Below are 9,092 nucleotides of genomic sequence, written 5' to 3'. Positions count from 1 at the left end.
AAGAAGGAGCTGACATTGGACAGGTCAGTGCTGGTAACACATCATGTAATGTATTGAACTGGCTTAATGTAGAGATGGTACAAGGTAAGTTAAGTAAAGTAAATGTAAGCAAATCTCCAGGGCCGGATGGACTACACCCAAGAGTTCTTAGAGAGGTAAGTTCAGTAATATCTGTACCCCTGTTCATGATATTTAGAGATTCTCTGGTGTCTGGTATTGTGCCAAGGGACTGGCGCAAGGCGAATGTGGTGCCAATCTTCAAAAAGGGCTCTAGGTCTTCCCCAGGAAACTATAGACCGGTAAGTTTAACGTGCATTGTGGGTAAATTGTTTGAAGGACTTATAAGGGATTACATACAGGAATACATAGGGGATAATAGTATTATAAGTGATAGCCAGCATGGGTTTACTAAGGATAGAACTTGTCAAACCAATCTAATTTGCTTTTATGAAGAGGTGAGTAGAAGCCTTGACAGAGGAATTGCTGTGGATATAGTGTTTCTGGATTTTGCTAAAGCATTTGATACTGTCCCTCATAGACATCTGACTGGTAAGTTAAGGTCTTTGGGTTTGGAAATTTTAGTTTGTAACTGGATTGAACACTGGCTCATGGATCGTACCCAGAGAGTGGTGGTCAATGATTCGTACTCTGATTGGTCCCCGGTTATTAGTGGTGTACCCCAAGGTTCTGTACTGGGCCCGCTGTTGTTTAATTTATTTATTAATGATATAGAGGATGGTATTAACAGCTCTGTTTCTATCTTTGCAGATGACACCAAGCTTTGTAGCACAGTACAGTCTATAGAGGATGTGCATAAGTTACAAGATGACTTGGATAGACTAAGTGTCTGGGCATCCACTTGGCAAATGAGGTTCAATGTGGATAAATGTAAAGTTATGAATCTGGGTACTAATAACCTGCATGCATCGTATGTCTTAGGGGGGATTAAACTGGCAGAGTCACTGGTAGAGAAGGATCTGGGTGTACTTGTAGATCACAGACTACAGAATAGCATGCAATGTCAGGCTGCTGCTTCCAAAGCCGGCAGGATATTGTCATGTATCAAAAGAGGCATGGACTCAAGGGACAGGGACATAATACTCCCCCTTTATAAATCATTGGTACAGCCTTACCTGGAATATGCTGTTCAGTTTTGGTCGCCTGTACATAAAAGGGACACTGCGGAGTTGGAAAGGGTGCAGAGACGCGCGACTAAACTAATATGGGGAATGGAACATCTTAGCTATGAGGAGCGATTAAAGGAGTTACAATTGTTTAGTCTTGAGAAGAGACGTTTAAGGGGGGATATGATAAACGTATATAAGTATATTAATGGCCCATACAAAAAATATGGAGAAAAACTGTTCCAGGTTAAACCCCCCCAAAGGACGAGGGGGCACTCCCTCCGTCTGGAGAAGAAAAAGTTTAGTCTCAAGGGGCGACACGCCTTCTTTACCATGAGAACTGTGAACTTATGGAACAGTCTACCTCAGGAACTGGTCACAGCAGGAACAATTAACAGCTTTAAAACAAGATTAGATACATTCATGGAACAAAATAACATTAATGCTTATGAAGAAATATAAAATCTCATCCCTTCCCCAATATCGCGCCACACCCCTACCCCTTAATTCCCTGGTTGAACTTGATGGACATATGTCTTTTTTCGACCGTACTAACTATGTAACTATGTAATCTGGCACAACTATTAAAGTATTTCCTTTCATAATTTAGTATTTAAAGGGGTACTCCAGTAGAAAACATTTTTTTTTTAATTAACTGGTGCCAGAAAGTTAAACAGATTTGTAAATGACTTCTATTAAAAAATCTTAATCCTTCCAGTACTTATCAGCTGCTGTGTGCTTCACATGAAGTTCTTTTCTTTTTGAATTTATTTTCTGTCTGACCACAGTGCTCTCTGATGACACCTCTGTCTATTTCAGGAACTGTCCACAGAGAGCACTGTGGTCAGACAGAAAAGAAATTCAAAAAGAAAATAAATTAATCTGTAGTATACAGCATCTAATAAGTACTGGAAGGATTAAGATTTTTAATACAAGTCATTTACAAATCTGTTTAACTTTCTGGCAGCACAAGGTTTCATTGCACTATATAATCCTCCCACTTTTAAATACATAGCATATAAAAACCCCAAATACCTATAAATTATTCAACATATGTTGTTTCTAAAATGTAAGAATAGATAGGATCAGGGCTGGGGTGTGTGATGGCCATGTAAAATTCTTTGTTGTCACATTAGATACTTCTGATGGTTAAGGTAAGGAGTTTCATTATTTGCATTGGTACTGGGGTCCAATACATCACATTGCCACTCTGCCAATCACTGGCAATTGACATACTGGGCCAATTGGACACGCAAAAAATATGGGTCTGTGGATGGAAATATAGAAGGCGAGGAGGGAAAAATAAAAATGCTAAAGTAAATTGAAAGAACCTGGCACACAAATCAATGTTTCCCCGAAAATAAGAGATCCCCTGAAAATAAGACCTAGTAGAGGTTTTGCTGAATTGCTAAATATAAGGCCTTCCCCGAAAGTAAGACCTAGCAAAATTTTTGTTTGGAAGCATGCCCGCCAAACAGAACACCAGAACATGCAGCTGATTCTTTTTAGCCCACCATCGTTGTCCCCTACCTTCACCGTCCACTGTGGTGCAGCTGCATGCAGGACATGAAGTCTGTCACCTGCCGCCAACCCCAATGTTCCCTTCTGCGGTCGTCACTTGTAAATGTGCTGGCAAGGCATCAAAGAGGCCCGTCGCCTGCCGCCATCCCTGTTGTCCCCTATCACCAGATGTAGAACTGCACAGAGTCTGCTGTTATCCCTTAGCCTGCCGCAATACCGTATGCTGTCCTGTACGAGTGTGCTGTGATGAGCTCCCCCTGGTGGCCGGAAGTCGCCATACCATATGCTCTGTCCCTACTGTGGGAATCTGCCATGATGAGCTCCCCCTGGTGACCAGAAGCTGCATTACCATTCCTGCTGTACAAGTAGTCCAGGAACTGCTGTGGGAGATTGTTACAGTCTCCAGACAGTGTGTGGGAGCAAGGTACTTTACAGCCCTTATATAAATGTTTTTTTTTTTGGTTACTATTGGGCAAGGAGGAAAAAAATTAGAGTGCAAAAACGAAAATTGGGCAGGACAAGTGGATTGTGCTCCCATTTTAGTCCCTTGGACAAGTATTTTTTTTTCATTTCCACCCACTTGGGTTTTATTAAGCAAAGGAAGTGTTAGGAAGGCTGTGATGGTAATAATGGATTGGGGGGCCTCCCTCATGGTGCCTTCACCTTGACATGGTGAGGGAGCTTGTCTGCTTTGGGGATTCTATGTATGATAGATTTGTGTGTATGTATGTATGATAGACGTATGCATGATAGATGTCTGTATGTATCAATGAATGATAGACGTGTGTATGATATATGTGTGTATATAGACAGATGAGTATATGATAGATGTGTGTGTGTGTAGGTTAGATAGATGTATGGTATGACAGATGTGTGTATATAGACAGATGGGTATATGATAGATATGTGTGTATATGTATGATAGATGCATGCATGATAGATGTTTGTATGTATGATAGATGTATGTATGTATGACAGATGTCTATATGTATGATGTGTAGATGTGTGCTCTATCATACATACACACATCTATTATAAACACAAACATCATGAATACAGCTATCACACATGCATCTATCATACATATACACATCTGTCATAAATACACACATCAATCATACACTATCATGCACACTATGCATACTTATACACATCAACACTCCATCCTTGGTCTTCTCACACACCCCCTCTCATCCTCTGTCTTCCCCACCACAACGTCCTTGGTCTCTGGATGACAGGAACACCGGTGGATGTGGATCCGCTCGACCTGTGTGGCAGATGACTCGGACCGTACCAGGGAGCGGAATCTTAGGTGCTGATAGTTTTCACCAGAGCCCGCTGCAAAGCGGGATGGACTTGCTGCGGCAGACGGCAACCAGGTCGCTACCCCTGGCACGGCTCGACCACACAGGTGGCTGAGGAGATGTGAGGCACAGGAGGAATAAGGCAGCTCGTAGTCAGGATAGCAGAAGGTCAGGGCAGGCGGCACAGTAGCGTAGTCAGGATGTAGCAGGAGGTCAATAGGCAGGCGGCAGAGGAGCAAGGTCAGGTCACAGAGCAAAGGATCAGATACATGGCAAGGCAACTCTCAGGTATGCTTTCTCTCAGGCACAAGGCAACAAGATCCAGCAGGGAAGTGTGGGAGGAGAAATTTATCAATGAGCCACAGGTGTACTACACTAATGGGCGCACTGACCCTTTAAATCTTATAGCTCTGGCACGCGCACGCCCTAGGGGACGGGGACACGTGCACCGGAGCAGAGACGCAGAGGCGGGGGCAGCAGAAGCACCTGGTGAGGGACAGACTGGGATTCGCAAGTGGGCGTGTCCCGTGATGCGAATCCCAGCCCAGCCGGCAGCAGCAGGTAACGGGACCATGCGCTCACAGCCAGTGTGTGCGGCCGGAGCGCATAACGTAACACAGACTTAGTAAGACACCCATAAGAAAGGGCTTACAATCCAGTTCCTTTCCCCATAGGAGTTAATATACACCAGAATAGACGTTCCAGTGCAGTGTTGGAGGAAGGGCTTTGGGTTGAATATTTTACTGCAGCCATACATCTGGGCTAAATTGCTGCAGAAATTGAATGGCAGGAAAGGGGTCTATAGGGGTTACAGAGGGGTGTAGAGGGGTTACCGTGGTGGAGATAAATGACAGAAGTGTGTACAGGGGTTACAGAGGCGTGTACAGGAGTGACAGAGATGTGTACAGGGGTGACCGAGGGGTGTAGAGTTGTGTACATGGGTGAATGAGGGGTGTAGAAGGGTGTATAGGGGAAACAAGTGTATAGGACTGACAGAGGGGTGTAGAGGAGTGACAAAAGGGTGTAGAAGGGTGTGCATGGCTGACAGAAGGGTGTAGAGGAATGTACCGGGGTGACAGAGGGGTATACAGTTTGAACAAAGGGGTGATTGGATGTCGAGGGGTGACAGGGCTGTAGAGCAGTACTGGGGGAGGGGGTCACATCCATATAGATATGGGGGAGGGAGAGCAGTATCTGAAGCTGAGAAGGGCTATGTGGTTCCGGCTCTAGGCCCGGCAGCACTGTACAGCTCTTTCTCACCATCTTAATTCTGGAGGACTGTGTGCCTTCATACTAGGGAGGATCTGGAGGCCATAGCTGCCTTTTCCTGTCCAGAGGAGAAAAATAACCAGAGAAAAGAGCTTCAGCATCCCCATCCCGGAACATGCGCTCTGAGCAATAAAGGCGTCTCTTCCTTTGCTCACTTATTCAATGAGTGTCCAGGGTGGAAAATTAAATTTTTTTTCTCGCCACCATCTTTCCCACCAGAGCGTCTACTGCATGCTTATTCACATGTTTATATTTGTACTCAGGGCTTCATACTTGTGCTTGTGGCTGCCACCGTTGCATACCTACCTGTGAGAATGATAATAACCTAAGCAAAGCAGTCAGAGGTGTGCCATTAACCGCGACCTGAGAGCACGCCTTTAGTGGGCATACCCTGTAGATGGATGAAATAATATAAGGGAGGGATGGGCGAGTTCCGCAAAACGTCACATACGCCCGCCCTTAGGATACCGGGACATTATATACTCACGCCCCCCTGCCCTAACTCCTGTAAACTCTGCCCAGAGTTGGAGGGGTGTTTAATACTTACACCCCTCTCACAAATACAGCCTTAACAGGCTTAAAGGGGTACTCCAGTGAAAACCTTTTTTCTTTTAAAGTGCAGTGCTGGGGACTTGGGTTCAAATCCCACTAAGGCCAACAATAAATAAAGTGTTATTATTATTATAATAGCATCAGCAGAGAGAACTGTGCTCGTGATGTCATCAGAGAGCATTCCAAAAAGAAAAGAATTTCCTCTGTAGTATTCAGCAGCTAATAAGTACAGTAATTTACAAATATGTTTAACTTTCTGCCACCAGTTGATTTAAAAGAAAAAAGGTTTTCACCGAAGTACCCCTTCAATACTTGTACTCAGGGCTTCATACTCGTGCTTGTGGTTGCCACTGTTGCATACCTACCTGAGAGAGTTACAATAAATATGTGTAAAAACCACTAGCTGTCACGATGCCGGCTGGCAGGAGGTGGATCCTCTGTGCCAGAGAGGGATAGCGAGGACCGTGCTAGTGGACCGGTTCTAAGACACTACAGGTTTTCACCAGAGCCCGCCGCAAAGCGGGATGGTCTTGCTGCGGCGGTAGTGACCAGGTCGTATCCACTAGCAACGGCTCACCTCTCTGGCTGCTGAAGATAGGCGAGGTACAAGGGAGTAGGCAGAAGCAAAGTCGGACGTAGCAGAAGGTCGGGGGCAGGCGGCAAGGTTCGTAGTCAGGGGAGATAGCAAAGTTCTGGTACACAGGGTATAAACACACAAAAACGCTTTCACTAGGCTCTAGGGCAACAAGATCCGGCAAGGAAGTGCAAGGGAGGAGACTAGATATAGCCAGGAAACAGATGGGAACCAATTAAGCTAATTGGGCCAGGCACCAATCATTGGTGCACTGGCCCTTTAAGTCTCAGGGAGCTGGCGCGCGCGCGCCCTAGAGAGCGGAGCCGCGCGCGCCAGCACATGACCGCAGGAGACGGGAACGGGTAAGTGACCTGGGATGCGATTCGCGAGCGGGCGCGTCCCGCTGTGCGAATCGCATCCCCAACGGCCATGACAGGGCAGCGCTCCCGGTCAGCGCTGACCGGGGAGCTGCAGGGAGAAAGGCGCCGTGAGCGCTCCGGGGAGGAGCGGGGACCCGGAGCGCTAGGCGTAACAGTACCCCCCCCCCTTAGGTCTCCCCTTCTCTTTATCGGGTAACTGCCTCCCCTGGGATGAGGACACCGGGAAAGGAAGGAGGGATTCCTCAACGGCAGGCAGAACCGCAGGAGTAGGAATGGGGAGAGAGGGCAGAGGGCGAGACCTGGCACGGGGCAGTGTGACACCAGGACGAGGGCCATGAGGGGACACAGAAGCTTGCCTGGGAGGGGGGGAGGGGCATTTCCTGTGGCAGGCAGAGTCCTTAATGACCTTAGGGGGACCGGATACAGGAGGAACCACAGAGTTACGGCAAGGGTTACTGGGAACCGGTTTTAGACAGTTCTTGGCACAAGAGGACCCCCAACTCTTGATCTCCCCAGTGGACCAATCCAGGGTTGGGGAATGAAGTTGAAGCCAGGGAAGTCCAAGGAGAATTTCCGAGGTGCAATTGGGGAGGACCAAAAGTTCAATCCTCTCGTGATGAGATCCGATGCTCATAAGAAGGGGCTCCGTGCGGAAACGTATGGTACAGTCCAACCTGGCTCCGTTGACCGCGGAGATGCGGAGTGGCTTGACAAGACGGGTCACCGGAATATGGAATTTATTCACAAAGGACTCCCGAATAAAATTCCCAGAAGCTCCAGAGTCCAGACAGGCCACGGCTGAGAGGGGAGAGCTGGCTGAAGTGGAAATCCGAACAGGTACCGTGAGACGTGGAGAAGCCGACTTGGCATCAAGAGACGCCACACCCACGAGAGCTGAGTGTGAGCGTGCGTTTCCCAGACGTGGAGGACGGATTGGGCAATCCACCAGAAAATGTTCAGTACTGGCACAGTACAAACAAAGATTCTCTTCCTTACGGCGATTCCTCTCTTCCAGGGTCAGGCGAGACCGATCCACTTGCATGGCCTCCTCGGCGGGAGGCCTAGGTGCAGATTGCAGTGGAGACTGTGGGAGAGGTGGCCAGAGATCTAAGTCTTTTTCCTGGCGGAGCTCTTGATGCCTCTCAGAAAAACGCATGTCAATGCGAGTGGCTAGATGAATGAGTTCATGCAGGCTAGCAGGAGTCTCTCGTGCGGCCAGAACATCTTTAATGTTGCTGGATAGGCCTTTTTTAAAGGTCGCGCAGAGAGCCTCATTATTCCAGGAAAGTTCAGAAGCAAGAGTACGGAATTGTATGGCGTACTCGCCAACGGAGGAATTACCCTGGACCAGGTTCAGCAGGGCAGTCTCAGCAGAAGAGGCTCGGGCAGGTTCCTCAAAGACACTTCGAATTTCCGAGAAGAAGGAGTGTACAGAGGCAGTGACGGGGTCATCACGGTCCCAGAGCGGTGTGGCCCATGACAGGGCTTTTCCAGACAGAAGGCTGACTACGAAAGCCACCTTAGACCTTTCAGTAGGAAACTGATCCGACATCATCTCCAGATGCAGGGAACATTGGGAAAGAAAGCCACGGCAAAACTTAGAGTCCCCATTAAATTTGTCCGGCAAAGACAGGCGGAGGCTAGGAGTGGCCACTCGCTGCGGAAGAGGTGCAGGAGCTGGCGGAGGAGATGGTTGCTGCTGCTGTAGCTGAGACTGAATCTGCTGTAGCTGCGACTGGAGTTGCTGAGTCATGGTGGTCAAGTACGACAGCTGGTGATCTTGTTGGGCAATCTGTCGGGCTTGCTGGGCGACCAGTGTGGGGAGGTCGGCGACAACAGGCAGAGGAACTTCAGCGGGATCCATGGCCGGATCTACTGTCACGATGCCGGCTGGCAGGAGGTGGATCCTCTGTGCCAGAGAGGGATAGCGAGGACCGTGCTAGTGGACCGGTTCTAAGACACTACAGGTTTTCACCAGAGCCCGCCGCAAAGCGGGATGGTCTTGCTGCGGCGGTAGTGACCAGGTCGTATCCACTAGCAACGGCTCACCTCTCTGGCTGCTGAAGATAGGCGAGGTACAAGGGAGTAGGCAGAAGCAAAGTCGGACGTAGCAGAAGGTCGGGGGCAGGCGGCAAGGTTCGTAGTCAGGGGAGATAGCAAAGTTCTGGTACACAGGGTATAAACACACAAAAACGCTTTCACTAGGCTCTAGGGCAACAAGATCCGGCAAGGAAGTGCAAGGGAGGAGACTAGATATAGCCAGGAAACAGATGGGAACCAATTAAGCTAATTGGGCCAGGCACCAATCATTGGTGCACTGGCCCTTTAAGTCTCAGGGAGCTGGCGCGCGCGCGCCCTAGAGAGCGGA

The sequence above is a fragment of the Hyla sarda genome, chromosome 2 (genome assembly GCF_029499605.1).
Source record: "Hyla sarda isolate aHylSar1 chromosome 2, aHylSar1.hap1, whole genome shotgun sequence".
Taxonomy (NCBI): Eukaryota; Metazoa; Chordata; class Amphibia; order Anura; family Hylidae; genus Hyla; species Hyla sarda.
Note: the sequence above shows the minus strand (reverse complement) of the source record.